We start from the raw sequence: 20,050 nt of genomic DNA on the forward strand, positions 1-20,050 counted from the left end.
TTCCTGGAGTTTAGCATTGCCTGTAAGAGGCCTGTGAGCACACACTGAAGCATGGGGGAGTCTTTTTGTTTCTGAGACAGTGAGAGAATTTTCCCAGTGTTTAAACATATCCATATACCCATTTATATAAATCTAAGTAACCAGTCAATAGGTTTGGGGCGACACCCACATATTTATGGAAAGTATAACATTACTAATTAAATCCAATCTTACCTTAAGAAATGGAGAGCAGGGATAGCATGTATACAACAGAAAGTGTTATTTTAAAAAAGATCATATCCACCTCATGACAAGTAAGTTTTACTTAAATCAGGGCTGTCCAACAAAAAACATTGTTAGCCATTCATGATCTGAATTTGGTGTATGAATTAAATTATCACTTACATTAAAAGCCATGAGACATTTGTTGTGTAATAAACAAGAAAGTAGAATTACTCATAAGTATCCTTTTTAAGATAAGCTTCTTACTTCTTCTTAATTCCAGCAAAGATCATTTTTGTTCCATGGATTTACTTTTAGGGATTTTCCAAATACTCCATCAGTGCATTCTCTCCCCCAGAGGTGACGCCTTTGTTCTTGCTCTCATCTGTGTAAGAGAATCCAGCAGCTTACCCTGTCTTCTGCCCAAACAGACCCTAGAGGTTTGTTTCAGTCTCATGCTTGCCTCATTTTTCCATCATGTGACACTGGGCACCCTTCTCAACAAAAAACCTTCTTGCCTTTTTCAACATCACCCATTTTAAATGCGGTCTGGGTTGGTCAACACCACAAATGTTAAGTCACTTACACAGATGTCCTGCTCTCTAGATTCATTCTTTTAAGGCAGATTCTAGGAACTAGAACTCAAGTTGTCAGGCCTATGTGGCAAACAGTTTAAGCCACTGATTCACCTCCCTGGCGCATGATGCTGTTTTTAAGTCACACTTGTGCTACATAGGACAGTCATATACTCTCCCAGCTTGGAGTGTGAGCATCATTCATATTCTATTGCTTAAAACAGTGCAATGTCCATTTCCTCTCCTTAAGCACCATCACAGACAGAATTCTGAACATTTTTCTCAGTCTTAAGTGGGATAAATGAATTTACAAACAAAGAAAAGTAAAACCATTTTAGAATACAAGGTTTCAAAACACACTACTGTAAAATATTTCTCTTCTGAGAAAGCTCCGGCCTGACCACTTCATGGTTTTCCAAAAATCACATATCCGAAGCAGGTGTTGGGAACTACTTCAATTATAGCCTGTGACCAGCAACTTGTGCCCTTCCTTCACTTCAAAAAAAGTGTAAGAAAGATTGATGAGTTCAACATTCTACATTCTTGGATCTTCTGCCAATTCAGGAACAATATAGAAAAAACACTGGCATATGTACAACAAAACAGAAGCACTGTATTTTATTGAAATTCTATCCAGGTTTGAGCGGTACATTTTATGTAGAAATTCCAATTACTGGTTTGTCCTATATGAGGTTACTCAATCACAGAAAAACACACTTGATATGCACTCATTGATAAGTGGATATTAGTCAAAAAGCTGGAATTACCAAAGATGCAATCCACAGACCACAGGAAGCACAACAAGAAGGATGACCAAAATGCGGATGTTCCCATTCCTTCTTAAAAGGGGGAAGTAATATCCATAGGAGGGGATATGGAAGCAAAGTTTAGAGCTGTGACTCAAGGAATGGCCATTCAGAGCCTGACCCACATTTGGCCCATAAATATACAGCCACCAAAACTAGATAAGATTGATGAAGCTAGAAAATGCATGCTGAAAGGGATCGGGTATAGATCTCTCCTGAGAGACACATCCAGAGCATGTCCAATACAGAGGTCAATGCTAGCAGCAAACCACCGAACTAAGAACAGGGCCCCCTTGGTGGGAATTAGAGGAAGGATTGAAAGGGTTGGAGGAGCTGGCAACCCCACTAAAACGACAATGCCAACCAACCAGAGCTTCCAGGGACTAAAACCACTACCGAAAGACTACACACGGACTGATCCAGGGCTCCAATTGCATATGTAGCAGAGAATAGCCTTGTTGGGGCACCAGGTGAAGGGGAAGGAAGCCCTTGGTCCTGCTAAGGTTGGACTTTCTGTACAGGGGAATATGGGGAGGGGGGCAACAAGGGGGATGTATAGAAGGAATTCCCTTATGGGAAGGGGAAAGGGACGGGAAGGGGGCTTATAGATAGGAAAGCGGGAAGGGGAATAACTTTTGCAATGTAAGTAAAGAAATATATATAATAAAAAAATTACAATAAAATAAAATAAAGTAAAATAAAATAAGATGCTAGTTCAGTCTTTTCTGGTTTGAAGTTCCACTAGAGACTGGCATGAAAGTCAGCAATGATGGTGACCTTAATGACCCGATCCTTAACATGCACCATGTTTTCAATCTGATCTACTGTGTGCCAGGCCACTGCTGATCCTACAACTCTGGCAGTCTGGCAGTAGATATGATAGAGGGGCACCACAGCATAGAAGGCCCCAGCAGGGCCATGGCAGTTACGGCCACTTAGGGGAGCACCATCTTATTCTGCAACTGCCACTTTTTGTGGAAAGGGTTGTTGATCCTTGGCTGCCTTGGTGTAGGCACAGCGGCACCCCCACCCCCACTCTGCACCTGCTCTGGCATGTCCTGAGGCATATCAGTCTTTGCTCCCTGCCTCCTAGCCCTTTCCACCACAGCCTAAGAACCCATTCTGAGTTCTCCACAGCCCAGAATGAACACTTGGATTGGCTCCAGCCCTGGCCACACAAAACCACAAACCTCCATCTGGGACAACAGACCCCTTCCATAATCCCTTTCCTCAGCCCCACCTGAAAGCAGCCGCCTTTCTTTATAAGTATTGAACACTGCAGTCAATTAAAATTGTGACAAATGACAAATATGTCCTGTTTTAGGGGCAGAGATATGTAAAATCAGAGAGTGTTAATGGAATGATGGCATGTACACTTCTAATCGCTGGAGTTTGAACCTCTAAGTCAACAAGACACTTTGTACAGTTACCAGTGCCTTGAGGACAGGTATGAGGCTCCTTGATTTCTGGAGTTTTCTGGGTTATTGTTCATGAAGCTGAAACATTTCATTGGTAGAACTCACAAGTAGTTAATATTGGGGAAAAAAGTCTCTTCAGGGATTTACCAGATTTATAAAGTTAACTATGCCTTTCTAATACAGCATATCTTTTACAACTCTTTTACAATGTCTTCTACAACTCTCCAACATATCTACTTGTGGAAAGAAATGGCATTTTCTATGGAATATATCACGAAAAATAAAAGTCTATCCAGCTTGGGAAATAGAAATTTATTCATAATAAAGAGAAGAGAAGTGACCCAGTGTCTGACAGACCATGTTTGAGATTTTAAAAAAAACATGATTTTTTCTTGTCTGTTTGTTTTGAATTGAAGAAATGCATGCCTATCCCTTAGGAAGAATTTAGTGTACACAGTGTGCAGGGTCTTCTTCTGTAAATGTTCTGCATGGAAGCTTTTGCTTACTATCCTGAGTCATGGGCTCTTCTGCAGTGTCAGCAACAGTAAAAGCAGCCCTTCCAGGCACACATCTGTGCTTCCCTAAGTGTCTAGTTACTACACCACAAACAGACTGTTTAGACTCATATGTGCCTTGGAAGCTTTCTTCATTGAAATATGCCTTCTTCAGATCCAAAGACCAACTCTGTGGTGTACTTAACTTGGCCAATTGGACTAAAACCCTCATTTTTCCTATAGATGTGAGTTAGCATTCCAGTGTTTCAGAGCCAGGAAATAACAACATGACCTCTGGAGATCAGTGAGACTTAAAAAAAGGCAATATTTCTAAGGGAGTAAACATTAGTGTTTCATTAGTTATTTGTACTTAAGAAACTAGTTTCAGGACTAGACCAATTTATTTTACACTTCTTCCCTAGATGAAGTTCATGTTTCCTGGTGGAGCCTCTGTTTTCAATACTACTCGTGTTTTATGATTAAATGCTCTCTCAAGTAGCTTGTCTCTAGATTTGTGAGGCCCAAAACAAAGAGTCTTTCTACATTGGCTCAAACTCTTACCTGTCTTTCAATTGTCAAATGACTACCTGGGATAAGACCTTTTAACTCCTATATGTCAACTTCATTTTCTTCCTGCGGTGAATATAACAAGAGTTTTCCTTAGTATATAATGGTTCACCATTACAACTGACATATGATTAAATCCAATGTAATATGGTTTGGTTACCACCCTACCCAGGGCCATCATTACTGGTAGTACACTTACTCTAGAAGGGAGTTGCACTATGCTATGGCATGCAGAATTTGTGAAGATTTGACAACCTGTAATGTCATAGAAGTTTCTTGCTCCTTTGATACAATGGGAATGCTTAGAAATTTCTATTTCTGGGAAGATGGAGAAGAAACTATTTTTTATTAATATTGTTAAGTACCACACCAAACAACAGGATTTTATATATATATTAAAGTTGTTAAAATGCTAACCATGTTAAAAGAAGGTCCAGGTTAGGAATGTGATATTGGAAGAAGGACACTGGGTTGATTTCTTTTTATTTTGAAGTAGGATATCATATTTTTTTTCTTCCTGACTTCACATCTCAAGTGCTGAATTGCAGGCTTACTTCACTCTGGATTACTTATGCAGGCCTGGAGATGAATCCCGTGTTGTGTTATTTTCTACAACAACTACAGATATTCAACCCAAGTGCCTAGGATTCCTTCTTATTATGGATATCCAAAATGGAGAAACTAAGAGCATAAAAATGGTCAGCAGCTTGACAGCACACCTAAAAGCTCTAGAACAAAAAGAAGCAAATACACCCAGGAGGAGTAGAAGGCAGGAAATAATCAAACTCAGAGCTGAAATCAACCAAGTAGAAACAAAAAGGACCATAGAAAGAATCAACAGAAACAAAAGTTGGTTCTTTGAGAAAATCAACAAGATAGATAAACCCTTAGCCAGACTAACGAGAGGACACAGAGAGTACGTCGAAATTAACAAAATCAGAAACGAAAAGGGAGACATAACTACAGATTCAGAGGAAATTCAAAAAATCATCAGATCTTACTATAAAAACCTATATTCAACAAAACTTGAAAATCTTCAGGAAATGGACAATTTCCTAGACAGATACCAGGTACCGAAGTTAAATCAGGAACAGATAAACCAGTTAAACAACCCCATAACTCCTAAGGAAATAGGAGCAGTCATTAAAGGTCTCCCAACCGAAAAGAGCCCAGGTCCAGACGGGTTTAGTGCAGAATTCTACCAAACCTTCAGAGAAGACCTCATACCAATATTATCCAAACTATTCCACAAAATTGAAACAGATGGATCACTACCGAATACCTTCTACGAAGCCACAATTACTCTTATACCTAAACCACACAAAGACACAACAAAGAAAGAGAACTTCAGACCAATTTCCCTTATGAATATCGACGCAAAAATACTCAACAAAATTCTGGCAAACCGAATCCAAGAGCACATCAAAACAATCATCCACCATGACCAAGTAGGCTTCATCCCAGGCATGCAGGGATGGTTTAATATACGGAAAACCATCAACGTGATCCATTATATAAACAAACTGAAAGAACAAAACCACATGATCATTTCATTAGATGCTGAGAAAGCATTTGACAAAATTCAACACCCCTTCATGATAAAAGTCCTGGAAAGAATAGGAATTCAAGGCCCATACCTGAACATAGTAAAAGCCATATACAGCAAACCAGTTGCTAACATTAAACTAAATGGAGAGAAACTCGAAGCAATCCCACTAAAATCAGGGACTAGACAAGGCTGCCCACTCTCTCCCTACTTATTCAATATAGTTCTTGAAGTTCTAGCCAGAGCAATCAGACAACAAAAGGAGGTCAAGGGGATACAGATCAGAAAAGAAGAAGTCAAAATATCACTGTTTGCAGATGATATGATAGTATATTTAAGTGATCCCAAAAGTTCCACCAGAGAACTACTAAAGCTGATAAACACCTTCAGCAAAGTGGCTGGGTATAAAATTAACTCAAATAAATCAGTAGCCTTCCTCTACACAAAAGAGAAACAAGCTGAGAAAGAAATTAGGGAAACAACACCCTTCATAATAGACCTAAATAATATAAAGTACCTCGGTGTGACTTTAACCAAGCAAGTAAAAGATCTGTACAATAAGAACTTCAAGACACTGAAGAAGGAAATTGAAGAAGACCTCAGAAGATGGAAAGATCTCCCATGCTCATGGATTGGCAGGATTAATATAGTAAAAATGGCCATTTTACCAAAAGCAATCTACAGATTCAATGCAATCCCCATCAAAATACCAATCCAATTCTTCAAAGAGTTAGACAGAACAATTTTCAAATTCATCTGGAATAACAAAAAACCCAGGATAGCTAAAGCTATCCTCAACAATAGAAGGACTTCAGGGGGAATCACTATCCCTGAACTTAAGCAGTATTACAGAGCAATAGTGATAAAAACTGCATGGTATTGGTACAGAGACAGAGAGATAGACCAATGGAATAGAATTGAAGACCCAGAAATGAACCCACACACCTATGGTCACTTGATTTTTCACAAAGGAGCCAAAACCATCAAATGGAAAAAAGATAGCATTTTCAGCAAATGGTGCTGGTTCAACTGGAGGTCAATATGTAGAAGAATGCAGATCGATCCATGCTTATCACCCTGTACAAAGCTTAAGTCCAAGTGGATCAAGGACCTCCACATCAAACCAGACACACTCAAACTAATAGAAGGAAAACTAGGGAAGCATCTGGAACACATGGGCACTGGAAAAAATTTCCTAAACAAAACACCAATGGCTTATGCTCTAAGATCAAGAATCGACAAATGGGATCTCATAAAACTGCAAAGCTTCTGTAAGGCAAAGGACACTGTGGTTAGGACAAAACGGCAACCAACCGATTGGGAAAAGATCTTTACCAATCCTACAACAGATAGAGGCCTTATATCCAAAATATACAAAGAACTCAAGAAGTTAGACTGCAGGGAAACAAATAACCCTATTAAAAAATGGGGTTCAGAGCTAAACAAAGAATTCACAGCTGAGGAATGCCGAATGGCTGAGAAACACCTAAAGAAATGTTCAACATCTTTAGTCATAAGGGAAATGCAAATCAAAACAACCCTGAGATTTCAACTCACACCAGTGAGAATGGCTAAGATCAAAAACTCAGGGGACAACAGATGCTGGCGAGGATGTGGAGGAAGAGGAACACTCCTCCATTGTTGGTGGGATTGCAAACTGGTACAACCATTCTGGAAATCCTCAGAAAATTGGACATTGAACTGCCTGAGGATCCAGCTATACCTCTCTTGGGCATATACCCAAAAGATGCCCCAACATATAAAAAAGACACGTGCTCCACTATGTTCATTGCAGCCTTATTTATAATAGCCAGAAGCTGGAAAGAACCCAGATGCCCTTCAACAGAGGAATGGATACAGAAAATGTGGTACATCTACACAATGGAATATTACTCAGCTATCAAAAACAACGAGTTTATGAAATTCGTAGGCAAATGGTTGGAACTGGAAAACATCATGCTGACTGAGCTAACCCAATCACAGAAAGACATACATGGTATGCACTCATTGATAACTGGCTATTAGCCCAAATGCTTGAATTACCCTAGATGCCTAGAACAAATGAAACTCAAGATGGATGATCAAAATGTGAATGCTTCACTCCTTCTTTAAAAGGGGAACAAGAATACCCTTGGCAGGGAAGAGAGAGGCAAAGATTAAAACAGAGACTGAAGGAACACCCATTCAGAGTCTGCCCCACATGTGGCCCATACATATATAGCCACCCAATTAGACAAGATGGATGAATCAAAGAAGTGCAGACCGACAGGAGCCGGATGTAGATCGCTCCTGAGAGACACAGCCAGAATACAGCAAATACAGAGGCGAATGCCAGCAGCAAACCACTGAACTGAGAATAGGACCCCCGTTGAAGGAATCAGAGAAAGAACTGGAAGAGCTTGAAGGGGCTCGAGACCCCATATGTACAACAATGCCAAGCAACCAGAGCTTCCAGGGACTAAGCCACTACCCAAAGACTATACATGGACTGACCCTGGACTCTGACCTCATAGGTAGCAATGCATATCCTAGTAAGAGCACCAGTGGAAGGGGAAGCCCTGGGTCCTGCTAAGACTGAACACCCAGTGAACAAGACTGGTGGGGGGAGGGCGGCAATGGGGGGAGGGTTGGGAGGGGAACACCCATAAGGAATTGGAGGGGGGAGGGGGATATTTGCCCGGATACCGGGAAAGGGAATAACACTTGAAATGTATATAAGAAATACTCAAGTTAATAAAAAAAAAGAGCATAAAAATGGATGGACACATATCCCCCAAATATAAACATAATGTTTTTCTCTCTTCTCATAGGACAAATTAACATTTTAACAAGATGGGAATTTTACAGGCAGCAATTGTCCTATTCCATTGAAACATCACAGAAAAAATAGATGCTGTCTCCTACTCTTCCCACTTTCCTATGCCCACACCTACCCTTCCATTGCAAGCAAAGCAGTATGGAGAACCTGACAAACTTCCACCCTTTAGACTCCCTTTGGTGAAGAATTGCATGAGCAGTTCAAGGATGAAATAATACAAGTCCTATGTGGTACCCTATAGAACACAGATTTCCATGCTTCACAATTAATTTTACAAGGTGAACACCATTTTGATACCAATGGCAAAGAACTGTCATAGTAATTTTCTGAGTCAAACCTGAGATGAAAATACAGGAAAACAAGAGGGAATGTGGGTGCTTCAAGAGGCTTTACATTTCTAATGACTTCTTAGCCATGGGATTTTGTGACCATTTACCCTTGTATTTGTCTTGTCTGCTTTTAACGCATGTACATCTTCATCATGTCATAGTTCTTCAATTTGTATGTGCATCAGCCCTGTTGTGTTTGCAAATGTAAGAAGCTCTTTCTTTGGAGTCATCTCTTACTTCTGGTTCTTACAAACTTTTCACCTCTTCCTTAACCTTGAAGAAATCTGTTTGATAGAGACATCCCATTATGATATATTGCTCCAAAGACCCTGAACCTCTACATGATGGACAACATGGGTTTCAGTGTTCATTCATCTATTGTTAGGAGTTTCATGCACTTATCTATGAGTATAGCAATATCATTAGGTGTAATTTTATTGTCTGACCATTTAGCAAAATAACTATGGTAACATTTCTGTGGGAGCCCATATGGACTGTCCAACTCTCAGGTTCTTGTTTACATTTGTGTTGGATATGGGTTTCATATTAGGGTTTTGTCCTGAAATCTGATCAAAATGTGATTACTTACTCCCCTAACATTTGTGTGTCTATTGTGCCAAAGGTTATATATTGCATACAGGTCTGTATTGTAGATCTCAAGGTTGTATCTTGTTTGGACTTAATACGAAATTTTTGGATGAAGTCATATTATAATAATTTCCAGCACTGAAAGAGGAACACTCCTCCATTGTTGGTGGGATTGCAGACTGGTAAAACCATTCTGGAAATCAGTCTGGAGGTTCCTCAGAAAATTGGACATTGAACTGCCTGAGGATCCAGCTATACCTCTCTTGGGCATATACCCAAAAGATGCCTCAACATATAAAAGAGACACGTGCTCCACTATGTTCATCGCAGCCTTATTTATAATAGCCAGAAACTGGAAAGAACCCAGATGCCCTTCAACAGAGGAATGGATACAGAAAATGTGGTACATCTACACAATGGAATATTACTCAGCTATCAAAAACAACGAGTTTATGAAATTCGTAGGCAAATGGTTGGAACTGGAAAATATCATCCTGAGTGAGCTAACCCAATCACAGAAAGACATACATGGTATGCACTCATTGATAACTGGCTATTAGCCCAAATGCTTGAATTACCCTAGATCCCTAGAACAAACGAAACTCAAGACGGATGATCAAAATGTGAATGCTTCACTCCTTCTTTAAATGAGGAAAAATAATACCCTTAGCAGGGAATAGAGAGGCAAAGATTAAAACAGAGACTGAAGGAACACCCATTCAGAGCCTGCCCCACATGTGGCCCATACATATACAGCCACCCAATTAGACAAGATGGATGAAGCAAAGAAGTGCAGACCGACAGGAGCCGGATGTAGATCGCTCCTGAGAGACACAGCCAGAATACAGCAAATACAAAGGCGAATGCCAGCAGCAAACCACTGAACTGAGAATAGGACCCCCGTTGAAGGAATCAGAGAAAGAACTGGAAGAGCTTGAAGGGGCTCGAGACCCCAAAAGTACAACAATGTCAAGCAACCAGAGCTTCCAGGGACTAAGCCACTACCTAAAGACTATACATGGACTGACCCTGGACTCTGACCCCATAGGTAGCAATGAATATCCTAGTAAGAGCACCAGTGGAAGGGGAAGCCCTGGGTCCTGCTAAGACTGAACCCCCAGTGAAATAGACTAGGGGGGAGGGCAGCAATGGGGGGAGGGTTGGGAGGGGAACACCCATAAGGAAGGGGAGGGGGGAGGGGGATGTTTGCCCGGAAACCGGGAAAGGGAATAACACTTGAAATGTATATAAGAAATACTCAAGTTAATAAAAAAATAATTATGCTTAAAAAAAATAATTTCCAACACTATGGAAAGTGTTGAGCCCAAGCTTTATTACTACAAGTTGAATGACATAAATATGCAATATCTTCACCTATCAGACATTTTGGAAGTTCTCCAGCAAGCACTAACAATAGCCTACGATGCAAAGTCTCTGGGACACACTTTGATCAAGAAATCAAAAGAATGTGACTTATTCTATGTACTAGAAATTTTATTTGATAGCATGAGCGATATACATTGTCTCCCCATTTAATTGTATTACTATTTAAATTCCATTTTTATCTTATGTATTTTAGAATACTTTTATTGTAGGGGTTACCACATGGCTTTTTCTCTTGCTATTAATTATTTTATTTATTTGCATCCAAAACTTTGCCTCTCCTCCCTGTTCCTCCTCGCAAAGTTCTTCCCTTCATCTTACCTCCCCTTCACCTCTGATAGGTTGATACTCTGGTATCCCCCATCCACGGGCATCAAGCCTCTATAAGATTAGGTGCATTCTCTCCCACTTCTTGTACCCAGGCATGACTTCCTGTGGACGAATAAAAACAGCAACCCCTCACAAAACCATCTACCAAAATGTGTTCTCCCTAAAAGATGTTCAAGGACAAAGATAGAAAAGAGACCAAAGGAATGGCCAACCAATGACTGCGCCAAATTGAGACTCATTGCATGGGCAAGAGCTAACCCCTGATACTATTAATAATACTGTGTTATGGTTTCAGATAGGAATCTAGCATTAACTGTACTCCGAGAGGCTACACCCAGCCTCTAATAGAAAAAGATGAAAAGATGAAAATGTTCACATCCAAATAATAGTTGGAGGTCAAAAAAACCTAAGGAAGAGTTGTGAGAAACATTGAGTGTCTCTAAGAGGACAGGGACTCCACAGAAAGACTGACAGAATCCTGGACCTTTGGGACTCCTAGGGACTAAACCATCAACCATAGAGCAAGCATGGACTGGACATAGGTACCAGGACACATGTAGTAGATGAGTATCTTTGTCTTCATGCTGGTGCCAAATGTCTGGAGCAGTGGCACTCCCTGAGCTTCTTGTCTACCTGCTTGTGGCTCATGAGACTCAAATGGACTACCTTATCCAGCCTCTGTAGGAGAGGATGCATGTATTACCACAGCATATTGATGAGCAGTGTGGAGGATGTGTGGACGGGTGGGTCTTAGAGGGCTTCCCCTTCTCAAGAAAGAAGGGGTATGTAGAATGGGGAAGGGCTTGTTTGAGGGGGTTACTAGGAGGAGAGAAAGGACTGATTCGGGTTGTAAGGTGGATAAAAATATTTATTATATATAATGCTAATTTAAAATAAACAGAATAGAGAATATTAGCACTCATTCAAAACTTCATTCAACCTTCATTAACACTCATTCAAAATATGGGGAAAACCATGACATTTATCTTTTGGATATTTGCTTATTTTTCTTAATATGATACCTTTAACATAATACTTAATAATTCTTTTATAGTATCATACTGTACATTTTTATATTAATCACCTCACCCACTATCTCTTCTACTGACTCTGTCCACTGTCACATCCTAACTGCTAAAGCACAATACACTTGGTACTCAAACTTTGGACTAAGGATAACCTGGTGAGCCTGACTTCCAAAACTGATTTGTGTTTATGCCTTCTCATGTGGTTTCATTTGGAGAGAGCATGGTGGTTCCAAATTTTGAGTAAGTGTTAAATGTTAGGTACTGAGCTGGAGACATGTTTCAGTGATTAGAGCACTATACCCATCCAGAGGTTCTGAGTTCAATTCCTAGCAACCACATGATAGCTTACAACCAATGCTAGTGCTATCTAATGCCCTCTTCTGATATGCATGCATTTAAACAGATAGAAAATCCATATATATATATATATATACATATATATATAATAAAAAAGCAAATATCAAGAAAAATATTAGTTACCAGCCTGAAATTAAGCTATATAGTAAAGTGACACACAATATTAGATTTTTTTTTTTTTTTGCTTTTCAAGGTAGGTGGTTGCCCATATGGAGAATCATAGCAATCAGAAGAGTTGATTTGAAGAAAATGGCAGAACACCAAATTTTCATTTTCTTACATTTTGTTGCCTTTACAAAGGCTTACATCTTAGCCAACATTAGACTTTTAATTTTCTTAGGAATCCTCTAATTTGAATGCCATCCTCTTGGATTTCACAGGTGTTAATATAATAATGATTGGCATTGAAACTACTTATGGTTTCAGAAAGTGGGTCTGACATTCCTGTATATATTATTTTGTGTAATCAATGCCACCTTGTTTTCTGAAACAGAGATATTTCTGAGTATGCGGTATGTAACCAAAGAAGGACTCTCAAAGTTAAGTAAAACAAATCTCTAAACTGGAAAGAACATACAAGAGATCCTAATAGGAGAAGCATTAGGGCATAAATGTGTATATATGAGAAAATTACTGTCCAATATTTTATAAACTTGAGCTTTCTCGATGAGAATCGCCTCTTCTAACTGAAAACTATCATTCAATCTCTTTTAGAACCTGAGACTTCAGTAGAATATCTTACCAACAGCAACAGTGCAAGCAGCCCTGCCAGCCTCCTCCAGTGTGTCCTCCTCCAAAGTGTCCTGCGCCTTGTCCTCTTCCAAAGTGCCCAGAACCTTGTCCTCCCCCAAAGTGCCCTGAGCCTTGTCCTCTTACAAAGTGCCCTGAGCCTTGTCCTCTACCCCCATGTCAGCAGAAATGTCCTTCTGTGCAACCTTTCCCACCATGCCAGTAGAAGTGTCCACCCAAGAGCAAGTGAGGTCTTCAGCAGTCATTGTGACAAGGGGGAAGAGTAGAGAATCCACCTAAAGTACTTCCACAGCAACACCTCCATCTCCACTCCAAAACCTGTCAGGGATGCAAAAAATTTACTTCATCCTTCCACCTTCATGTGCCTGTGATGACTCATGAGAGCAAAGGAATTTCCCTGCTTCTGCTGTCAAGGGGATGCTGAGAATGGTCCTTCCTCGATGCTTCAGTATCTCAGCCGCACAGAAGGAAGAGTTGCACTGGTCTACCCTGATCCCAAAGAGGACATTTTTCCAAATCTGTCTGACATTGTGCCATGGTAGTTGTCATTTTTGTTTATTTCCTGAATAAAAATTACAATCACATTGATTGGATGTATGTGTGCTTTCTTCTAAAACTCACTTTATTCCCATTATGATATGCCCATGTTCCTTTATTTCTAAGTGTTTGGTTGTTTGAGAGATACCTTATTTCATTCTGCATAAATACGATCTCTCATTTAGCCCCCAGTAACTTATTAAGACTATGTGGTATTGTGATATGCATGTGCCACTTGAGTCATATTTTCTTCTTAAACTCTACATGTTTGATTCTCACTAGTCTCCTTCTTCAGTCCTACTAGTTGCACACACACAAAAATCTGTTGTTGATGTTTCTTTCTGCTTAGACAATTAAAACAAACATGCCAACCAATCTTGCTTTAAATTTTTCTTATTTTTCTAAATATGATAATATGAAGTTACAGTCATTTGCGTGAAAACAACACAACATGATGTCATTTTTATTACTGATATTTTTATTATATATATATATATGCCATATTTTCTTAGTCCATTCATCCACTCATGAGAAGCTGGTTTTTTGACTTAATGAGGTATGAGTCATGCTGATATATAGATACAGGCAGTCCACTGTATTATTTTTTTAATGCAACAAGGCTGAAGGAACATCCTTTACAAACATCTTCCCAAAATATAACTCAGGACTGAGATTCTTTTTTAAGGGAACCATGAGATGACTCCCAACAACACACTCAGTTCCTCTGTACATTGTTGGTGGTCCAGTGCATCCTTGAGTATCAATGCTGAAGAAACAGGAAAGGGAGGTGAATTTTTTATGTTGGAACATACTGAATATTCTGTATTCCCCAAACACATCCATAGAGATTGCTAAGAAATTTATTTAAATTAATTTATTTAAAGTTGAAGAGAAAATTTGTTCAAAAAGTAAAACCAGAGATTCAGTTCTATCTCTACAATGCTTATAAATGAAAAGCATATGGCAGGGTTTATAACATCAGCTACCCAAGGAAGATGATGGCTGATCGCAGAAAGACGAAGGCTGAGAGCAAAGCTCTTTGGGGCTTACAGCTTTTCCTATGATCGCCTCAGGGGAAAATGTCGCTGCTTTGTTCATTTTGTACATAAAGTGATTATACATATTCAGTTGTGATGTTCTTCCTCACTTTTAACCCTGTTTTACTACACATATCCATAGCAGAAGAAATGTGAAGGAACGTAGGCTTAGACCTACTCATCTTAAAATGTGCATGATGAATTTATGGCCTTGTCCAAGAAGAAAATGAGGGCAGTGAGACATAATGAATTTATAAACATGAAATAGAGGCTTATCTTGTGAATAACGAATGGCACTGTAGGAAAACATGAGCAAATGAGAAAAGAGCAATAATCAAAAGTAAAATCAGGGAGTTCAAGAGTGAGCTGAACACAATATTGAGAACCTCTCCTTTCACATGAGAAGTGCACAGAAAGAAACAAACACCTTAGTTCTACTCTGAAAAACATAGTTTAATTTCAAAGTTTTCCTAAAAAATACTAAACATCTACCTTGCATATAAATCCTACCTATTAACCTATATTCTGGCATCAGACACATGTTGGTTGCTTGTATGATCTCTTTTAATTTTTAAAGTACAAATTGATGTCCTTCAATTATATGCTAGTTCTGCTTTTATTCCTTTGGAGGAAACTTCACATTGATTTATGTAACTGATGAATTAATCTACTCTCTCAAAGTTTGAGATTTTGTATTTACTTTCCTCAAACTTTTGTAAAGACTTGTTATTATTTTTATGGAACTCAAGTAAAATTTTTATTGATTCTTTGAAAATTTCATACTAAGCATTTCAATGGTATTTACTTCACTGTCCACAATCATCCTTGTATCCACTTACTGTGCCTTCCCTTTTCATCCCAACCAACTTTAAAGTATTTTATTTTTATTGTTTTCTCCTAGCAAGTACAATTTGTATCATTCAACTTTCATCAAGAGTGAGGCCCACCCTGGAGTGCATTAAACCTAGCAAGGGTTACATCATTGAAGAAAAGTGACATCCCTCTCAAAAACTACCCACTGTCACGTATTGCTAAACAGTAGTAGATTTCATACATCCCTTCTTTCCCATGTTAAGTTTTTGCCTGTTTTGAACTTTCACAAGACTTGTGCACGCTGTCTCAATAATGAGCTCACTGTTTAATTGACAAGTTATATGAAGAAAATAGCATTTTCTACCAATCTCTTACAAGCCTTCTGCCAACTCTTCCATGAGGGTAATACTAAGTAGTCACAGTCTCTTACCCTCTGTTTCACTGATGAATTGAATGTCTCTGTACTACTACCAGGAGCTGTTTTGTTGAGGAATGGCCAGTTAATTGATATTTCATATAGCAATAAGTCATTAGGAATTGTTTTGTTGATTTGTCCCTTTAGCAGAATAATAGAATAATTATATTGACTGTCTTATGCCACAAGGCCTAGGACATATCTAGCCAGTTTCTTGACCTGTTTACCAGTGCCAAGTAGACATTCATTTTATTGAGAAATGCCGGATATCCCAACAGAAGGAGGCTGGTTGCTCCCATACAATTGTATCATTGCCATGCCAGTGGGTATACCTTGTCATGAAATAATTTTAGTAACAGGTGAGTTATCTTGCACTGGCCAAGGGATTTAGAGTGACAACTCCTGTGTAGGCCACAGAACACATGTATCTTGGTAGTCAGTTAAAAAGGTAGGTGTGTGTGTGTGTGTGTGTGTGTGTGTGTGTGTGTGTGTGTGTGTGCATAAAGATACTTGTAAGTGTATCCAGGTAGATTCATTTTGCTATTATTATATATATGGTTTCAAGTCTGAGCCTGCATCAGACAATGAATTAGAGTGTTCATTCAGGCAACAGGCTAATTTTCCTTCTCCCAGCAGTTATTATCTGGCTGTAGTTCTTTGTCTTAGATTAGTATTCCATTGAACATTGCCCCCTTCTTTTTTTTTTCCAGAGCTGGGGACCGAACCCAGGGCCTTGCGTTTGCTAGGCAAGCACTCTACCACTGAGCTAAATCCCCAACCCCTGCCCCCTTCTTAATATCTACAAAGATACATCTATTGTTAAGACTTGTTTTTGGAGTCATTTCCAGGAGAATATAATTTATTGAAGACTTCCCTTTAGACAGTCTTTAAGCCCTCTTTTTGACGATGTTCCCAAAATTATAGATACAGGTATCCACAGGTATCCATTTGTGTTGGATTCCCCACTACTTGATGGTCTCTGAATTTTGTCCAGTTGTGGTGTCTTGTGGTTTCCATTTTTTTGTAAAATGGGGCTTGATTGGTGATAGATAGTAGCCACATTTATCTGTAGGTGTAAAGATGAAATGAGTCTGTAATAAGTCTCTATGCTTGTCGAGCAAAGTAACAGTGGGTAGGTTCTTTTTCTTAGAAAAGTTATCTCAGCAGTCCTGGAAGCTGGTTAGTTCTCCAGTATCAGTCATGAATTTCTTCTTGTTCAGTGAGGTCTAAGTCTGATTAGGCAGTTCTTGGCTGCTCCACATAAATGATTCCTGATTGTATCCTTATGCATGCCTGTCTATGCCTGTGATTTTATGATTTCCAGGTGGCATAGGTTTGTGGGACTTTTTAATTGCTTCTTTCCACTGGCTCCTGGAACCATGGAAGCTAGACTGTACAAAAGATCCAACTGGAGACACGAGAGTCTTGTGTTCTTAGAGTATCACACATATACATACATACATACACACATTGTTTACAGTACAAAAACTTATCAAAAACTGTTGGCGTTTTTGGTCCCTCTTCCCGTTTTGTCCTTCTATGTTTATCTCCATTTCTATTTGTCAGTTGATGCCACCTATCTATTATTATATTAATTATGTAGATTTCTATGTGTCTCTGTATGTTTTTAGACATGTGATTGTGTTTTCTATAGAAGCCAGAAGTGGGTGACAGATTCCACTTGATAGAGACAAGGAACTTCAGATGTGTTAGAAGTGTATGCTGGGAAATGAACTTGGATCCGCTCTATTAGCAGTTAAATATGCTTAACTAGTGAACTATCTCTCTTGTCACGTAACCTTTTTTGTTTTTCTGTTTTAGATATTAATCCCTCATTCAATGTTGTAGGCACTTTTAGCAATAACTACCGTTGCTGTATCTCATATGTTCTGGTAGGGTTAATTTCTAGTACCTTGAAGTATTATCCCTCGCTTTGATTTATCATCTGTTGAAAGTGAGCAAACAGAGACATCATTAATGCCCTCCGAAAGGCCCAACAAGCAGCTAAAAGAGTCAGATGCAGATATTTACACCCAACCAATGGGCAGAAGATGGTGATCCCTGTGGTTGAATTATGTTAGAGCTGGACGAAGCTGAGGAGGAGGACCCTGTAGGAAGACCAGTACTCTCAACTAACCTGGACCCCCAAGATCTCTCAGACACTGAACCACCAACCAGACAGCGCACACCAGCTGATATGAGGCCCCCAACACATATAGAGCCAAGGACTGCCAGTCTGCTTCTGACATCACATAGCTCTTCTCCATGCTTCCCTTTTTTTTTCTCCTCTGAAAAGGGGAAGCTCCCACTTCTGTGGATATCAAACCACCCTGGCACATCAAGTTACTGCAGGAATCAGAGCATCCTTTCCCACTGAGGCCAGAAAAGGAAGTCCAGTTAGGGAAACAGGATCCAAAGCCATATAACAGAGTTAAGGACAGCCCAGGCTCCAGTTACTAGGGGATGTACATGAAGACCAAACTGCACATCTGTTACATATGTTCAGCGGCCTAGCTTCAGCTCACACTTGCTCTTTGGTTGGTAATTCAGTCTCTGGGAGCCTCCAAGGGTTCAGGTTAATTGACACTTACCAGCTATCAAAAAGAATGACTTTATGAAATTCATAGACAAATGATTGGAACTGAAAAATATCATCCTGAGTGAGGTAACCCAATCACAGAAAAACACACATGGTATGCACTCATTGATTAGTGGCTATTAGCCCAAATGCTTGAATTACCTTGATGCATAGAACACATGAAACTCAAGATGGATGATCAAAATGTGAACGCTTCACTCCTTTAAAAGGGGAACAAGAATACCCTTGGCAGGGAAGAGAGAGGCAAAGATTAAAACAGACACAGAAGGAACACCCATTCAGAGCCTGCCCCACATGTGGCCCATACATATACAGCCATCCAATTAGACAAGATGGATGAAGCAAAGAAGTGCAGACCGACAGGAGCCGGATGTAGATCGCTCCTAAGAGACACAGCCAGAATACAGCAAATACAGAGGCGAATGCCAGCAGCAAACCACTGAACTGAGAACAGGACCCCCGTTGAAGGAATCAGAGAAAGAACTGGAAGAGTTCGAAGGGGCTCGGGACCCCTTATGAACAATAATGTCAAGCAACCAGAGCTTCCAGGGACTAAGCTACTACCTAAAGTCTATACATGGACGGACCCTGGACTCTGACCTCATAGGAAGCAATGAATATCCTAGTAAGAGCACCGGTGGAAGGGGAAGCCCTGGGTCCTGCTAAGACTGAACCCCCAGTGAACTAGACTGGTGGGGGGAGGGCGGCAATGGGAGGAAGATGGGGAGGGGAACACCCATAAGGAAGGGGAGGAGGGAGGGGGATGTTTGCCCGGAAACCGGGAAAGGGAATAACACTCGAAATGTATATAAGAAATACTCAAGTTAATTAAAAAAAAGTTGGAATGCTATGACACAACGTTTAAGGCTACAACAAGATTGTCAAGACAAGATTATAGGCAATAATTAAGACCATCTATGATATTCCACTGGTTAACAAAAAAGAGGTATTATTAATACTGAAGTTTATGTTTCCTAGTATATAGTGTCTTCTTGTAGTAGTGTACACCCTCTCTGGTTCACTTGTAAGATAATTGCATTGAAATATTTTATATAAGAATACATTTTAGTAAACTTGCAGAGTAGTATACTTTCTACAGCACCTTTTCAAAACCTTTAATGTTGATCATTCCTCTGCATATGTCCTGATGTGCTCTACTCTCACATCTCCTACCACAATGTAAACTTTCCTTTTTCATTTTTTACCATTTTTACCCTTTACACTCTTCTGAGTGGGCTACATTCAGAAGAAGAATGTGGGTGTACCTGACTCTGACTCATGGACAATTGAGTTAGCATGAGTCTACTAGTATCTCAATGCAGTAGATAATTGTGTAATATTTCATGACAAAAGTCAGCCATTTTCCTAGGATGGTCCTTAATGTGTTATATGCAAATATGGAGAGTAGTATGTCTCCTACTAGCCTGGATAGGTGGTATGTGCAGAATCTTTATGAGCC

General features: G+C 39.6%; 2 pseudogenes; one reads left to right on the plus strand and one right to left on the minus strand.

Annotated features, from left to right (window-relative positions):
• Positions 1-1,230: 1,230 nt before the first annotated feature.
• Positions 1,231-2,801, minus strand: Cox11-ps1 (cytochrome c oxidase copper chaperone COX11, pseudogene 1; annotated as a pseudogene).
• An 8,944-nt stretch (positions 2,802-11,745) lies between these two features.
• On the plus strand, positions 11,746-13,419 carry Sprr2d-ps1 (small proline rich protein 2D, pseudogene 1; annotated as a pseudogene).
• Positions 13,420-20,050: the final 6,631 nt, after the last annotated feature.

The sequence above is a fragment of the Rattus norvegicus genome, chromosome 2, assembly GCF_036323735.1.
Source record: "Rattus norvegicus strain BN/NHsdMcwi chromosome 2, GRCr8, whole genome shotgun sequence".
Taxonomy (NCBI): domain Eukaryota; kingdom Metazoa; phylum Chordata; class Mammalia; order Rodentia; family Muridae; genus Rattus; species Rattus norvegicus.